The sequence below is a fragment of the Orcinus orca genome, chromosome 13 (genome assembly GCF_937001465.1).
Source record: "Orcinus orca chromosome 13, mOrcOrc1.1, whole genome shotgun sequence".
NCBI classification, from domain to species: Eukaryota; Metazoa; Chordata; class Mammalia; order Artiodactyla; family Delphinidae; genus Orcinus; species Orcinus orca.
In genome coordinates this window covers 32,234,973-32,249,991 of record NC_064571.1, presented here as the reverse complement: position 1 = coordinate 32,249,991, position 15,019 = coordinate 32,234,973, and the positions used below count along the sequence as shown (strand labels likewise).

The window sequence follows — 15,019 nt, the reverse complement described above, 5'->3', positions numbered from 1 at the left end:
CCATTCATTTTCGATTCTAAATTTTACTTGATTAAAATCTTGGCAATAGTCCATGGATAGGTTCAGTCTCTCAGAACTATTCTGACAGGGCAGAGAAGGAGCTGCAGGGTAGGCCTCTTTCCCCAAGTCAGTTTTTCCCTCTGGAGAAGAGAGTGGTTGAGTTTTCTGGGCCCGTGGCAGCATTCTCTGCTCAGCTTGTGTGCTGTGAAGAAGGAGGCTGGGAAGACTGCCTGGAAGAAAGGAGCATAGCAAAATAAAGCCTAATTGGCTTTGTTCAAGCTTTTTAAAGGAGATGGTGCTTTATCCATGCTTTGATGTTCAACAGTGGTAGGAACTTCCTTGTTTTGCTAAACATTAGGTGAAATCAAATGAGACTCCTGAACTTTTGCTTCTGGAAGTGGGGCTCTCGGGCTAATGAAGGGACTATGCCCAGGAGACAGTGGCACAAGTCAACACGGAGCATCTTTCCTCCTATTCAATCCCACCTGTCCTCCAAAGCCCAGACTAAGTCCCACCTCTCCAGAGAGAGGCCTTCCTCGAATACTCCCACTCACAACAAACTTTCCCACTTCTCTGAATTTCTGTAGCCCTTGTCGGAATGATTTCTTCCGGTTCTTCATCCCACTCAGCTTTACGTGGTTACCTGACTGTGAACCTGGGGGGCAGAAATCACATCTTATTTTCAATCTAGATTGGAACCTAGGAAAACCCTGCACATAGTGGGCTTGCTCACTGCGTGGGGGAGTGGTAGTCTTGTGGTAAGAAAATGATGGCTCGGTGACGGCTGGGTGACAGTATGAAGACTTCAGGGCATCATAAATGCACTGCAAACAGAAGTTGCCAGTCTCTGTCGCCTGAACTGAGATGGTCAAATTCACTAGGCAGAGATTTAGGAGGAAACACTAAGGTTTCTTGCATTTTCTGAAGAAAGACTCTGCATTGGAGGCTGATGCTGTGGTTTCTTACCACTTCGGCAAAGACACATAAACGTGTGCAATGTCACTGATGGCCATTGAACGTCTGCAAAGTCCTCCTCCCTGCTGGGATCACCTGTCCTTTAGGATTTAAAGAAAATTGTCTTGACCCCTCATCCACATCTGTTGGGAAACTTAAAATCCTTTCCCCAATTTCTCGGAGGATTGTAAGGGGCTTACATTTCTTTCACTTAATCCTAGTTGGATTTCCCTGCTCGGGTGGCATTTTCTCCCCCACGACGTCTCAACTCTCATGTGTACTACCCTTTTCCGAACCCAGTTGCGCTACACTAGAATCCTCCCTAAATTCCTACACTCCTTCTCAGTAATATGGACACAGTGGAATGTGTGTGGATGGTAGTTTTTGACCAAAAATTTGAGGCCACACCTCCTACACACATCCCATACTTGTGTGGTCATCCAGGTGCAATATCTTATCTCCATGTGAAAGACACTGTAAAACAGAGTAAGTGGAGGGAAAATACCTTTGCAAAAGATTTAAGGCAGGAAACAAGAGAAGATTATCATCTACACTGTTCTTTAGGGGAAAGTCAAAAAAATGTGTTTTCCAGGAAATGGAAAAAAAAATGAGATAAGAGGATAGTAGACAAATGAAAATGAAGCTGCCTCATGGGTACATAAATAAAAGGAAAGCAGAAGAAATGAGGGAAAAAAGTGCTTTGAAACAAAATGAGGGGGATTGTAGACATTAAAAGTATTTTAGAAGTAGGGACACTGGAGGAAAATCTAGGTTTCAGTTAAGGCAAGAAGATGAAAGAAACATCAGTAGAGAGGTTGACAGTATGGGGGGATTTACTTTACACAAAATGAGTTCTGGTGGGCACAGTGGAAAATTTGGGAAACAGGAATTGAAAGAAACAGAGTCAGGGTGTGGAAACCCTCAGTGATGTGGTGATGAAAATAGATGGCTAGAGAGCTTGTATATTCTACAGTTGTGTGAGTGAGGCAGAGTGAGTTTAGCTGGGCACTGAGGGCAGGACACAAGTCAACCAAGGTCCTGGGATCCACATTCACCTTTCACCGGGAGCACTTCCTGGTGTGAGGCCCTTCCGGTGGTGGGCATGCAGCAAAGAGCAGCCGTGGTCAAGAGATGCCCCGAAAACAAAGCAACTCAGAAAGGCTACAAATAAAAAGGCCTCCTGGTGAAGGCAAACAAAAACAAATTCAGGTATTGCAATATTAATACCAGTGAAACTGGATCCAAGATAAAAACATACTGAAGTTCTTTTAGACCTTTGAGGAAATGTTTAATCCCGTGTTTAATAAGCCCAACTCAGCTGAAGTTAACAAAGGAATTTCTCAGTTTATGTCATCAAATCAAAGAACAGAGACACAGCTGGCTTCACCTGAATCTAAGGACTCCCGAGAAGTCCAAGTGCTTTCTGTTTCTCGCTTCTGCATCTCTCTGTATGTTGGCTCTATTTTATTTGCTGCATGGAGGAGAACGTGGGAGGGCTATATCCTTCCAGATGTGACCAGAAAAGAAAGGGAGGCAGACCTGCTAGCTCTTATAAGAAAAATCCTGGGAAGGAACTCTGATGGGCTTGGTTTGGGTACCGAGTAAACCCTGGTCCAGTTGCCGTCATGAGGTGACTGAGGCCCTAGGATGGGCTTAGCTTCACACATGTGTCCCTGGTGGTCAAGGCTGCAGGGTCTCTCACCAGAAAAGGGGTGGGGGAGGGGTTGCTGGATAGAGTTTTAAAAAATAGCCACTAACATAAATAGACATACAAATTCAACACATTGTTATTAAAAACAAAACAACAATAACATACACACCACAACTAGTCCAATAAAGATAACCAAAATGAGTAATCAAAAAAGGGACCTAGGGCTTCCCTGGTGGCGCAGTGGTTGGGAGTCCGCCTGCTGATGCAGGGGACACGGGTTCGTGCCCCGGTCCGGGAGGATCCCACATGCCGCGGAGCGGCTGGGCCTGTGAGCCATGGCCGCTGGACCTGCGCGTCCGGAGCCTGTGCTCCGCAACGGGAGAGGCCGCAATGGTGAGAGGCCCGCGTACCGCAAAAAAAAAAAAAAAAAGGGACCTAAATATAGATATTGTGCAGAACAAGAATTATTAGAATATTATGCATAGTGCTGTGCTAATGTATTTTAAAACCTTGATGAAATTCCTTTTTAGGATAATATAAATTATCAATATATGTTCAAGAAGCTTCATGCATAGGTGAGTTCTTTCAAATCTTTGAAGAAAAGAATTCCCATCATATATACACTGTTGGATAGCAGAAAATTTTATTTTATTTTACAAAACTAGCATAATCCTGAGACAAAAATAGAACAAAAGATCCCCCAAACAGGCCAATGAACAAACAAAAAAAACCCCCTATAGCCTAATGAGTGAACATGAATGCAAAAATATTAACTTCATAGTTCAAATATAATCAAGTTATGCTCATGTTTGAAACACAGCCATAGCTTCCTAACACGTTTAATGTGAAGACAGAAACTCCTCAGTACACAAGGTCCTCTCCTCTCTCTGCAGGCTCATCCCACCCCCACCCCACCCCTCCCTGGAGTGCTGTGTTCCAGCCCTGCTGGCCTGTTTGTTCTTCATATGCACCACACGTCTATCACATCACATTTGCACATGCTGTTCCCTCCACTCACATCATTCTTCCCTCCCTTTTAGACTTATTTAATGCCTCTCAGATCTAAGTTAACTCATTGCTTCCTCAAGAAATCTTTCTTACCTCTCTAATCAGTCAAATCCCCCTTACTCCTGCGCTTTTCAAACTGTAGGGTTTGAGATTCTGTTAAAATACAGATTCTGACTGGGGAGGCGTGGAAGGACTGGAGATTCTGTGTTTCTAACAAGCTCCTAGGTAAAGCCCTTGCTGCTGGTCCATGGATCACACATTGAGTATTGTAAGCCTTTTCTTCCTCACACCTGCTGTGGTTGTACTTTTACATTCATTAGATGATTATCTGATTAATATCTGTGTTCTCTACTAGACTCTAAGTAAGCTTCATGGGGGCAGGGACCATGTGTGTTTTGCTTACCATGTATCCAGCACACAGCACAGTCCTGTCACATAGCAGGTGTTCAAAAGGTATTTGCTGAATAATGAACCAATGAGAAAAATGATGTCATTATCTAGGGATATATTTATTACAAAGGCATTTGATAAAAATATTTTTTAATAAGATTGCCTAATAAATTAAGGATAGAAAGTTCTCTTTGAGTATGATGAGAATATTTACCTCAAATATTAAATGTATTACAAAGTTATAACTTTATACAAAGTTATAGTGCAGTTATTTAAAACTATAAAGTTATAACTTAAGTAATAATAACTTAATAACTATATTATTAAAGACAGACAGAAAAAATTAACAAAATAAAGGGTTCAGGAATAGATCCAAGTATATATATAAAATTTTAATAAAAGATAAGATGGCTTCAAATCACTGGGGAAAAAGAGGAGTCATTCAATAAACATATTGGAACAATTGACTAGCCATGTGGGAAAAAAATGACCTAGATCACAAAATAAACTCCAGATTTAAGGGCTTCCCTGGTGGCGCAGTGGATAAGAATCTGCCTGCCAATGTAGGGGACACAGGTTCAATCCCTGGTCCGCGAAGATCCCACATGCCGCAGAGCAACTAAGCCCGTGTGCCACCACTACTGAGCCTGGGAGCCACAACTACTGAGCCTGTGTGCATAGAGCCTGTTCTCTGCAACAAGAGAAGCCACCGCAATGAGAACTGCGCACTGCAACGAAGAGTAGCCCCCACTCGCCGCAACTAGAGAAAGCCCGCGTGCAGCAACGAAGACCCAAAGCAGCCAAAACAAAACAAAAGACCCTCCAGATTTAAATTTTAAAAATAAAACCAAATAGTACTAGAAGAAACACAGGCAAATTATTTTTATAACCTTGAGGTAGAATGCTTCCTCATATGGATATAAAAACAAGAAATAGAAAAAGATGAATACATAAAAAAAGTTTAAACTCTTGTTTCCTATAACCTAGGAAAATATTAGGAACCTATGTGATAGATCAGTGGTCCCCAACCTTTTTGGCACAGGGACAAGTTTCGTGGAAGACAATTTTTCCACGGACGGGGGTGGTTGTAGGTGTAGGGGTGGGGAAGTTTCAGGCAGTAATGCAAGCGATGGGGAGCGTCAGATGAAGCTTCCCTTTCTCACCCACCGCTCACCACCTGCTGTGGGGCCGGGTTCCTAACAGGCCACGGACGGGGGGTTGGGGACCCCTGTGATAGATAATATAAAGTGCTCCTACCAATCAAAGAAAAAGACAAACCACTTAATAGAAAAGTGAACAATTCATCACAAGAAAAAGAAATACGCATGGCTAGTACACATGTTGTTATGATTTGAATTTTGTCTCCCCAAAAAGATACGTTGAAGTCCCAACCCCTAGCACCTTGGAATTCGACCTTATCTGGAAATAGGATCTTTACAGAAGTAATCAAGCTAACACAGGTCATTAGGGTCGGTCCTAATTCAATATGACTGGTATCCTTATAAAAAGGAGAAATTTGGACACAGAGACAGACATGCACGGAGGGAAGGTCATGTGAAGAGACACAGGGAGAAGGCACAGAAGGGAGAAGGCCTGGAACAGATCCGCCCCTAGAACCTTCAGAGGGGGCAGCCCCATGGCTACCAACACCTTGACTTTGGGCTTCCAGTCTCCAGAACTGTGAGAGTACATTTCTGTGGTTTTAATCCACCCAGTTTGTCATACTTTGGGACAGTAGCCCTAGGAAACTAATGTACGTGTGAAATAATATTAAGCTTCACTAGAAATTTAAGAAATCAAAAAGAAAACAAATCACTATTCTTTATACCACTGTTCATCTTGTGAGGTAGCAGAATAAAACCAGTTGCAGGTGAAGATGAGAGGAACATTTATACAATGGTGGTGGTTGTAAATGGTACAACTTATCTGTAAGACAAGGAAGGCCATTTGGCAATATATATTAAAAAAATCATAAATACATGAAAATTTCTTGACCCAACAATTCGTCTAAAAGGAAGAACCTAGGGAAATAATCAGACATGTTTGGAAGGATATGTGAATAAGGATGTTTAGTACAGCATTTATAATATTCCATATTTGGAAGCAACTAAATGTGTAACCATAGAAAATTGATTAAATAACTAATGAATGTGCTATATTATGGAGTACCCTGAAGACATAAAGAATGATGCTGTGAGAGTGGTTTTTATTGATGCGGAAAGATGTGTATTTGATTGATTGAGTTACTTGAGAGTCAAGTAACAAAAGATTCTGTGCAAAAGATTTTATATTTATAAGAAACATGTATATATGCATAGAGGAAAGTTGGGGGAGTTACATGATAAAATGTTAAGGTTTGTTATGTGTGGGTGATGAGATTACAAATGATTATAATTTTCTTCTGAATGGTTACATGGAATTTCTATGTTTTCTCCAATAAATATATCTCCCTTGGTTATATAAAAATTTTTTCAAGTTGGAACATTCCATCATAATTAATGAGTGAGGGAGTGAGGATTGATCAGCTCATGTAATACTGCAGCTCACTCAACAGCAATACTTTTAAATTATTATTATTTTTTACTATCAGGTGCTTTCCCCACAAAGCCTTAAGGCCACGTCACTGCCCAGATATACTAGGTGGACAAAAAGGCAGCCTGGGAAAGCTCTAGCACATGGCAGGGAGCTGGTGCTGTGGACTGGGTTTCCATCTTCATTTCATCTGTAATCACAGCTCTGCCCAGATTGCCTTAATGACAGCCTCTCCTCACCTGGCTTCCTGAGCGATGCATTCCTTCCCACTTGGTTCACAGAATGCTATTCTGATTCTCGAGGACGTGGCCCATCCTCGCTCAGTGCCTCCTTGCCAAAGATGCCCTAAGTCACTCTATCTTTGGTACCAAAAATCTGATTACCGTAACGAGATTTTTTTTCTTCTCACCTCCTTCAACTCGAAGACAACACTCTCCTACTCATGTCTCCTGCCGTCTTACCCATGTAAATCACTCTAAGGGTTAACAGAATTATCTTTCCTCTGCCTGTAGCTTTGGGAAAGCAGGTGAGCTGATGTGTGCAGGTGAACGGAGAACAGAAGACAGATGGCGCATACTGGAGCTTTGACTTCTGTTCTGATGGGACTGGCAGAGTATGCAAACTACTTCCATTAGAAAGGCATCCTGGAAACTTGTTTACAGTAGTTAATCATGGAGCTCTGTTGTTAACCTCTCCATATGTGTGTGTGTGTGTGTGTGTGTGTGTATGTATACATATTCCCCCCCACCGCCGCCACATGCAAACATGTTAAGATCTACAAAGTGTCGTACAATTGTTATTTTATTATCAGGGATGCTTTTGGCTGAGTTTTTGCTTCTATTCTTCTGAGCACATCAATGAAGTGGAACAGAAAATATTAAGGACAGATATTGGAGTAGCTTCTCCTCTTAAGGAGAGATTTGTGACCAGAGCTTAATGGGACCTGTCAATGGGACAGGTCCTGCCTTGTATTTTTTGTTGCTTAGAGACCACTCACATACTGGGGAGAGAAGTGACGCCTGGTATATGCCAGGAACCCTAGTAACAACTTTGGTTCCTAAGTGCAATAGTGCCTGCCCTCACTGTGACTTTTAGGACCACAAAACATATTTGATGGAATAACTATGATAATAAAGAAAATTTCCCCAGACTTACAAGTTTTATAACAATTTGAGATATACTAACACATTTGCGAGTTGTTTTGAAGGTAGAAATAGGTGAAATTGTGTTTTTCTTTCTACGTTTCAGTATTTTGCCAAATTTTCTTTAAGAACCATGTACAACTCTTATAAATGGGAACATCATGAGAAAGAAGAGAGCCCTGAACCCAAAACCTCCCTGGGCTGACAGTTGAGGTCCTCAGGTCTGAGCTTCTGCCCCATGTGGAGACCTTTACCACGAGCAGGTTGCCCAGCCCTGGGCCAGGTCACAGCCTAAGAGGTGGCAGGTCACTGACCTCCTCCCTGCTCCCACAGTCCTCCTGAGTTCAGATCTCTGTTTTAAATACTTAACATGTTGAAAATTCCAGCAATAGCTCCAGTTCTTCTGACTCTCCCATGACTCCCAGCAGCCTGCCAGTCTTCGTGGGCCCCAGAATTTCCTCAAGGTCAGAGACCAGTAGGTACTTAGCCTGTGAATCGTCTCCAAATCTTTTTTCCTCCTGAGATTCTGAAGCAAAACCCCTAGCATCTTGGTCAGGTCATTTCCTCTTCTTGGACTCAGTTTACCAGATTGAAAATGAGGTTAGATCAATGTTTCTAAATTTCTCTTCTGTGAGGTGATTCTAGAAATCCTAAAACCAACCAAACTCTCAAAATAATGCAGACTGTATTTTTTCTTAAATATTTAAAAACATGTAGTAAAATAGAAACACGTATATTGTAATTATTATTGTGTCATAAACTATCTTTAAGAGGTGGTGAGCCAGGCCTAGGCACACGAGGTAGAGGGCGTGCTGCATGGATAGGCAGTGATTACCGATGATGATGGTGGGGTCCAGACCCACCATCTACTTGGTGATCACTGGTCCATGCTAGGCCTCTTGTCTTGTAATTATGGTACAAATTTGTCATAGTTTGTGCTTTATGTTCTTCCTGCAATAAAAATGATTTAATTCTTCAAAATATTTTCACTCCAACGTATGAATATACTTGGGATCATTTTGTGTAGCATTTAACTCCCCTAGGAGACAGTTTTGGCTGCTTAATTGAATCCAAGTGGCCCAACTCACATTCTATCAATGGAAGATGATTAAAAAAAAAGTTATTGTCAAATTTCTTAAGAAAGCACTAGATTGTAGGATCTTTAGATTTCCTTTTACATCAGGGAATCTATACTCATGTGGATATAATTCAGGGAATGAAAGAAGAAAAAACGTTTGGAGGCCCCATCCAGTAGGAACTTAGGGATCGACCAATCAAAGCAAAGTGTGTGTATGTGTGTGTACACCTGGGTGCACAGTGTGTGTGAGGGCAAAACACTCAGGTACAAGGAGGCTTGAAGCAAGGAGGCTGAAGGGATAGGGATTGCTCCCAGAGCTTATCAAGAAACACCTTATCTAAGGACTCCTTCCAAGGCCACCCGGACACACGCAGACAGGTAGACAGACAGACAGGATCTCACACACACACAGAAACACACACATACTCAGACACAGAGAGGCGCAGAGACACACACACAAACACTGTTTTGTATTCTTTTACAAGAAGGTTAGTCAGGTGCAGCCACAAGAGGAGACAGAGGAGGGGCTCAGGAAAACAAAGTTTATTGCACTCATGGGTCCTAGAGACAGGAGGCACAGCACGTCACACAGGACTACGGGGAGAGACACCCTGGTGGCCAGGAAGCAGGAGTGAGGGGAGCCCTCAGTCCATGGATTTTCTTGGGGTTTCTGTGGAAACAACAAGGCAAGGCAGGGTGAGCAGTTTAGGACTGGCTAGTTTGAATAGTTTCACTGGGCTTTAGGAGTGAGTCCTAGTCGCTGGAGCAGGCTGTCACACTCACAGGTCCCAGTTGTCCAGAGGTGAGTGCCAGGGAGCCCTTTGTTGTTTATCAATCTAAATCTGCTCTTACTCAGGGCTGGGGGGGACAATTTTTGGGATACCTGACCCTGGGATGATTAAGGCATAGGAATATTGCTTCCAGGTCAGGTAAAGTAGATGTGACCTGGCTCTGGCTTGCTTAGTTTGTGTCCTGGCTAGATCCTTTGCTATCTCTAAGAAATGGGAGATAGCAGTCTCTGCTCAGCAGGAAAGGTTTTTTAAGATGCAAAAACATAATAATATACAGAAAATTAGGTAATATAATTTATATATACATATAAAACAGACACACGGGCTTCCCTGGTGGCGCAGTGGTTGAGAGTCCGCCTGCCGATGCAGGGCACACGGGTTCGTGCCTCGGTCCGGGAAGATCCCACATGCCGCTTAGTGGCTGGGCCCGTGAGCCATGGCCGCTGAGCCTGCGCGTCCGGAGCCTGTGCTCTGCAACAGGGGAGGCCACAGCAGTGAGAGGCCCGCGTACCGAAAAAAAAAAAAAAATCTTGGCTAAGACTAAGCAAGTGTATAGGCAGGGAAAGGAGACAGAGGAAGAGAAACCAGGCTAAAGAGGAGTAATTGGTATATCCTGGCCCAGAGAGGAGCGGAGTCCGAGGTCCAGATGGAGGGCTTAGCCTTGGAGGGTGGCCATTCCTTCTGAGAGAGAGTGCAACTGATGAAACAGGGAAGAGGTCGAGGTTCAGGGAGAAGGGGTGGTCGGCTGAGCTAGTTCAAGTCGCTTCTGTTTCCAGAGTGAGCAGTGAGGAAGGGTAAGTGGCTTGAGAAGAACTCACCAGCCCTCTAGAGAGGAATGAAAAGACTGTTTAGTTTTAACTCACACATATTTAGGATCTACTCTGTGTCAAGTATTTTTGTTGAAATTTATTCTTCTAACAATATGTGAAATAGAAAGTATCTCCGTTTGCAGGTTCTAACGTTTTCCTTGCTTCATCTAAGCACGAAAAGAGCATGGCTGTGAGGAAAAGAGGGTCTTGCTTGTTCCAAGTCCATCCTAGAGCTCAGAGACCGGACCCTAGTCTTAAGCCTTTTATAGTCTCCTCTTTCCTTGATTTTCCTCCTTTTTTTTTTTTTTTCTCCTCACTCCTCACTCTCCAGGTTGCTTTCAGGAACTTCAAAGTCTTTTCTCAGTAGTTTAAAGACCAATTTACTTACCGAGAGCATCCTTGATAATAAAATAACTAACGACTGTAGAATACTTTATAGCTATTACTATATATGTACATGTGGTGTGTGTGTGTGTGTGTGTGTGTGTGTGTGTGTGTGTGTGTGTGGTGGGGGGAGATTTTGGTGGCCTCTCTTATCTGATCTAGGAACGCCAAGCTCAGATGCAGCTCAGCTCTTCCTTGCCTTACTCAGGGCAAACAGCTGAAATAGGTTTGTGGGCCAATGAATATAAGCTTGTAGATTTCCCTGTGTGTAAAAAGGACCCAGCCAACCCTAGGGCCAAGGGATAGGGGCATGAAATAGAGGACCACTTAGTGATTTCTGCTTTGCTTACCCCAATCAATGGGCCTCTGCTTTAAGAAGCAGGGCGCTAAATGCTCAGTGGGACTGCCTGGGCCATAGGGTGGCAGTGGCTGCCTCTCTCTGCTGAAGGCCATGCTCTGTTGAATAGTTCTCTTTCATAGCTGTTGGTCTCCCTGGGTTACAGTGACCTTTCCCAGCTTGTCCCCTCCAGGTCTAGAGATAGTAACAGCTCCCCAGATTGCTCACCTGTGGTACAGTGCAGGATTGTTGCTTTGCCTTAATCCTGTCCTCATTCACTGTAATTGATCTCTTTATCTCACTCTCCTCAATTAGCTGACTGCTGGGCGCACCCTCTCTTTTCAACTCACACTTCCTTTGAGTCCTTTGTGCCCTGGTCCTAGTTTTATAAAAGTCTTGCCCAGCTTGAGGAGTCCCACTGGGCCTTTCAGGGGTTGCTTCCCTGAGGCCCTTCCTGGCCCTGGGGTTGTGAGGGTAGAATAAGGTTTTATAAGCAATCATGCAGCCCCTTCATTCCCCCCAGAGGCCCTAAAATGCTCTGGAATGAGAAGGTGATAAATAGGTTTTGTAGACTGTTTGGAGGGCCCAGGTGCCTTTAGAACAAGAATCAGAATAGGACAATGCCTGGGACCTGTTATTTTGTTACCAAGGCTGTTGCCCCAGAGTCATACCCCAGCCCCTCTCTCGAAAAACAGTTACTCTTGGGGACTTCCCTGGTGGTCCGGTGGGTAAGACTCCCCGCTCCCAATGCAGGGGGCCTGGCTTCGATCCCTGATCGGGGAACTAGATCCCACATGCATGCCACAACTAAGAGTTCATATGCCGCAACTAAGGAGTCCACATGCCACAACTAAGAAGCCTGCATACTGCCACTGAGAAGCCCACATGCTGCAACGAAGACCTAGCACAGCCAAAAAAAAAAAAAAAGAAACCAATTACTCTTATCTAAGTTTCAGGAGGGAGCTGCAAAGAGCAAAAAAAACCAAGAACTGGTTAGAACAAATTAGACCCAAGGTGGCAGAAGATTTGACTTCAGCTGGACCTTGAGCCTTCTTATACGCTCATTGTAATACATTAGCATGCTAAATGACACACCCACCGGTGCCATGACAGTTGACGATTGCCATGACAACAACTGGAAAAGCTCATACAAGGACTGAAAAGGAGAGCTGCATTAGTTCCAGGACCAAACCACACCCCTGTTCTCGGATAACCCATGAATATTCATTCCTCTCAGTCTTTCCAAATCTCTCCCTTTTACCTTGACCCTTGTTGAGAAGTTGATTTGTGAACTACGTTCCCAATTCTCCATTCTTTGGCCATTGAATAAAGCTTGTGCTATTCCAGTCATTGGTTTCGTTATTGGCTGCGAATCCGACTGGAAAAAGAACTTCCCTGACTGAGACAAGGGGTCTCAGCCCAGGCTCGGAACCCTGGTTAACCAATTTGGTGACACTTTTACCCACTGCTCACAGCCCCCCTGCTCTCTCCTCCAGAATTCTTATACCACAGGGTATAGGGGCAGTGATCTGGTTGGAAGAGGGTTGAGAAGACTTAGGAAACTTGTCTTGAAACTGCAATTGCAGGGTTTTGCTGGAGATTCAGTGTTTTTTGAGGAGGCTTGTGGGGTGTGGTAGTGAGGAGAGGGTGTTGATGAAGGTCTGAGCCTTGCCCACTCACTCCTTAGCATGGCCACTGGCTCCCCCTTTTGTTAGAAACTGGCCATGCCAGTTCCCAAATAAAAAAATTATAAAGGAATGTAATTCAAGTTGTAGGGGAGCCATACTTGCTACCCCAAAATGTCTCTTTGGCGTGCAGACTATTTCGAACTGGAAAACATCAAGGCCCAAAAGATTCAGGAAAAAGCTTTGACCTTCCTCCTAACTGCCTAAAAGAATGTAGATAGAGGATGTGTTCCAGCAAAGACGTTATCACCGTAGATAACTACAGAGTGAATTAGGTGTGTAGACGGGGAGGAGCCTAGCAAAGTCCTTTTCTTGGCGGGGATTGGGCGTGCGGTCTCGGTCCGAGTAACGTACGGAGGTAGAGGGAAAGGGCTTCGGCCCCCTCCGCGTCATGTCTTCGGTACCGGCGGCCTCCATTCCGCGGGTTCTATCCTCAAGCGCTGGGACACAGGGGAAAAAAAAAAAAAATTCCACTCTGTGTCCCATTGTCTCTGCATGGCCCAGGAATATTTATTTACCAAACATTTGCTTTTCCATCTCCATGTCAACTGCCTTCCTCCCCTTTGAAGTCCCAAACCACTACCTTCAATATTCTCTTTTGTCTTTAACTGAAGATGGCATTTAAAGTGAGAGTTTCAGCCATTTTGGCTTGTTATTCAGTTTTTCTGGGTTTCTTCCACGTACACGTGTTATTCAACTCTTATGTGACTTTCTTCTGTTAATCTGTCTCATGTCAATTTAATTCTTAGACCAGCCAGAATAACCTAGAAAGGTAGAGAAAAGTGTTTTCCTCCCTGACAAAGTCGAACTTTGAGAAGGATTTTCATGGAATTTGACAAAACTAATATTAAAGTGTAAAGGATAAAAGAAAATAAAGTGTAAAGGATCAAGAATTGCTAAGACAATTTTGAAGAAGAATGTGGTGAAGATATTCTTCTTTAAGTTATTAAGACATCATAGGGAATTCCCTGGGAGTCCAGTGTTAGGATTCAGTGCTTTCACTGCCGAGGGGCTGGGCTTGATCCCTGGTTGGAGAGCTAAGATCCCACAAGCTGCGCGGCATGGCCAAAAGAAAAAAAGACATCATAAAATGTAGAACTTAAAACTGAATTTTAAGGGATGAATTTCTGAGCTATCCAATGTATATGGGAGCTTGAATTTAATGGCAGAGGAAGTGCTACGGAGTATAGGGAATAATGAACTATTCCGTAAATGTTCTGGAACCAGTGGCTCTCTATGGAGAATATAAAAATAAATCCTTACCTCACATCACACACGAAATAAATATCACACGGATTAAAGCCCAAATGTGGAAGAAAAGCATAAAACTTTAAAAGGAAGAGTATTTTTGTGGGGCAGAGATAGATTTCTCAAATAAAACAAAAAATTCCCATGAACTATAAAGGAACATTTGACAACATTAAAATTAAAACGCTGCAAATACTAAAACACATCATAACCAAAGGCACAACCTTTGAAAGAATGACATAGCCCGAGGACATGACATAAACTGATTAGAACCAAATGGGTCCAAGATGGCAGACAAGTCAACTTCCACTAGACCTTGAGCCTCAGTATATGCTCACGTCAGCAAGCTAAATGACACACTCACAGGCGCCATGACAGTTCCAAGCCCAACCATAAGCATCAAAAAGTGGGCGGTGGCCCAGTTCCTGGAAATCCCTGCCCCTTACTAAAATAGCTGGAATACTCCTCCCACTCATTAGCCTAGGAAATTACCCACTCCTATAAAAACTGACAACCCCATACCCTGGTGCTCTTCTCACCTTCTGAGATGGCCCACACTCTGCCTGTGGAGTGTGTTTCTCCCAAGGCCACTCTCGCCTTCTGAGGTGGCCCACACTCTGTGGAGTGTGTTTCTCTCTAAATAAATCCACTTCTTACCTATCACTTTGTCTCTCACTGAATTCTTTCTGTGATGAGACATCAAGAACCTGAGCTTCATTAAGTCCTGAAACCAGGTGTGTGATCTCAGTTGGCAGACTGCTGGTTTTGTCTGGGTTTGAGTCCCAGCTGCATGGGTTTATGTTGGGTTTGAGTCCCGGCACATGGGTTCAAGTCCAATCTGAGGTGCACAGTTTCAAAAAGACAAGCTGTAGACTGAGCAAAGATATCTGCCATATATATAACTGACAAATAATTAGTACCCAGAATACACATCAAGAAATAAAAGACAAATACCCCAGTAAAAATTGTTGTTTGGATAGGAATGGGTGGTTAGTGGAGAAAGAACCTGA

The 15,019-nt window shown here is 43.4% G+C and overlaps 1 non-coding gene across 1 annotated transcript; it reads left to right on the top strand.

The window, feature by feature from the left end:
• Positions 1-13,063: 13,063 nt before the first annotated feature.
• Positions 13,064-13,212, top strand: LOC117195608 (small nucleolar RNA SNORA57). The gene has a single exon (XR_004475366.1). It is a non-coding gene; the product is annotated as a small nucleolar RNA SNORA57 (small nucleolar RNA).
• Positions 13,213-15,019: the final 1,807 nt, after the last annotated feature.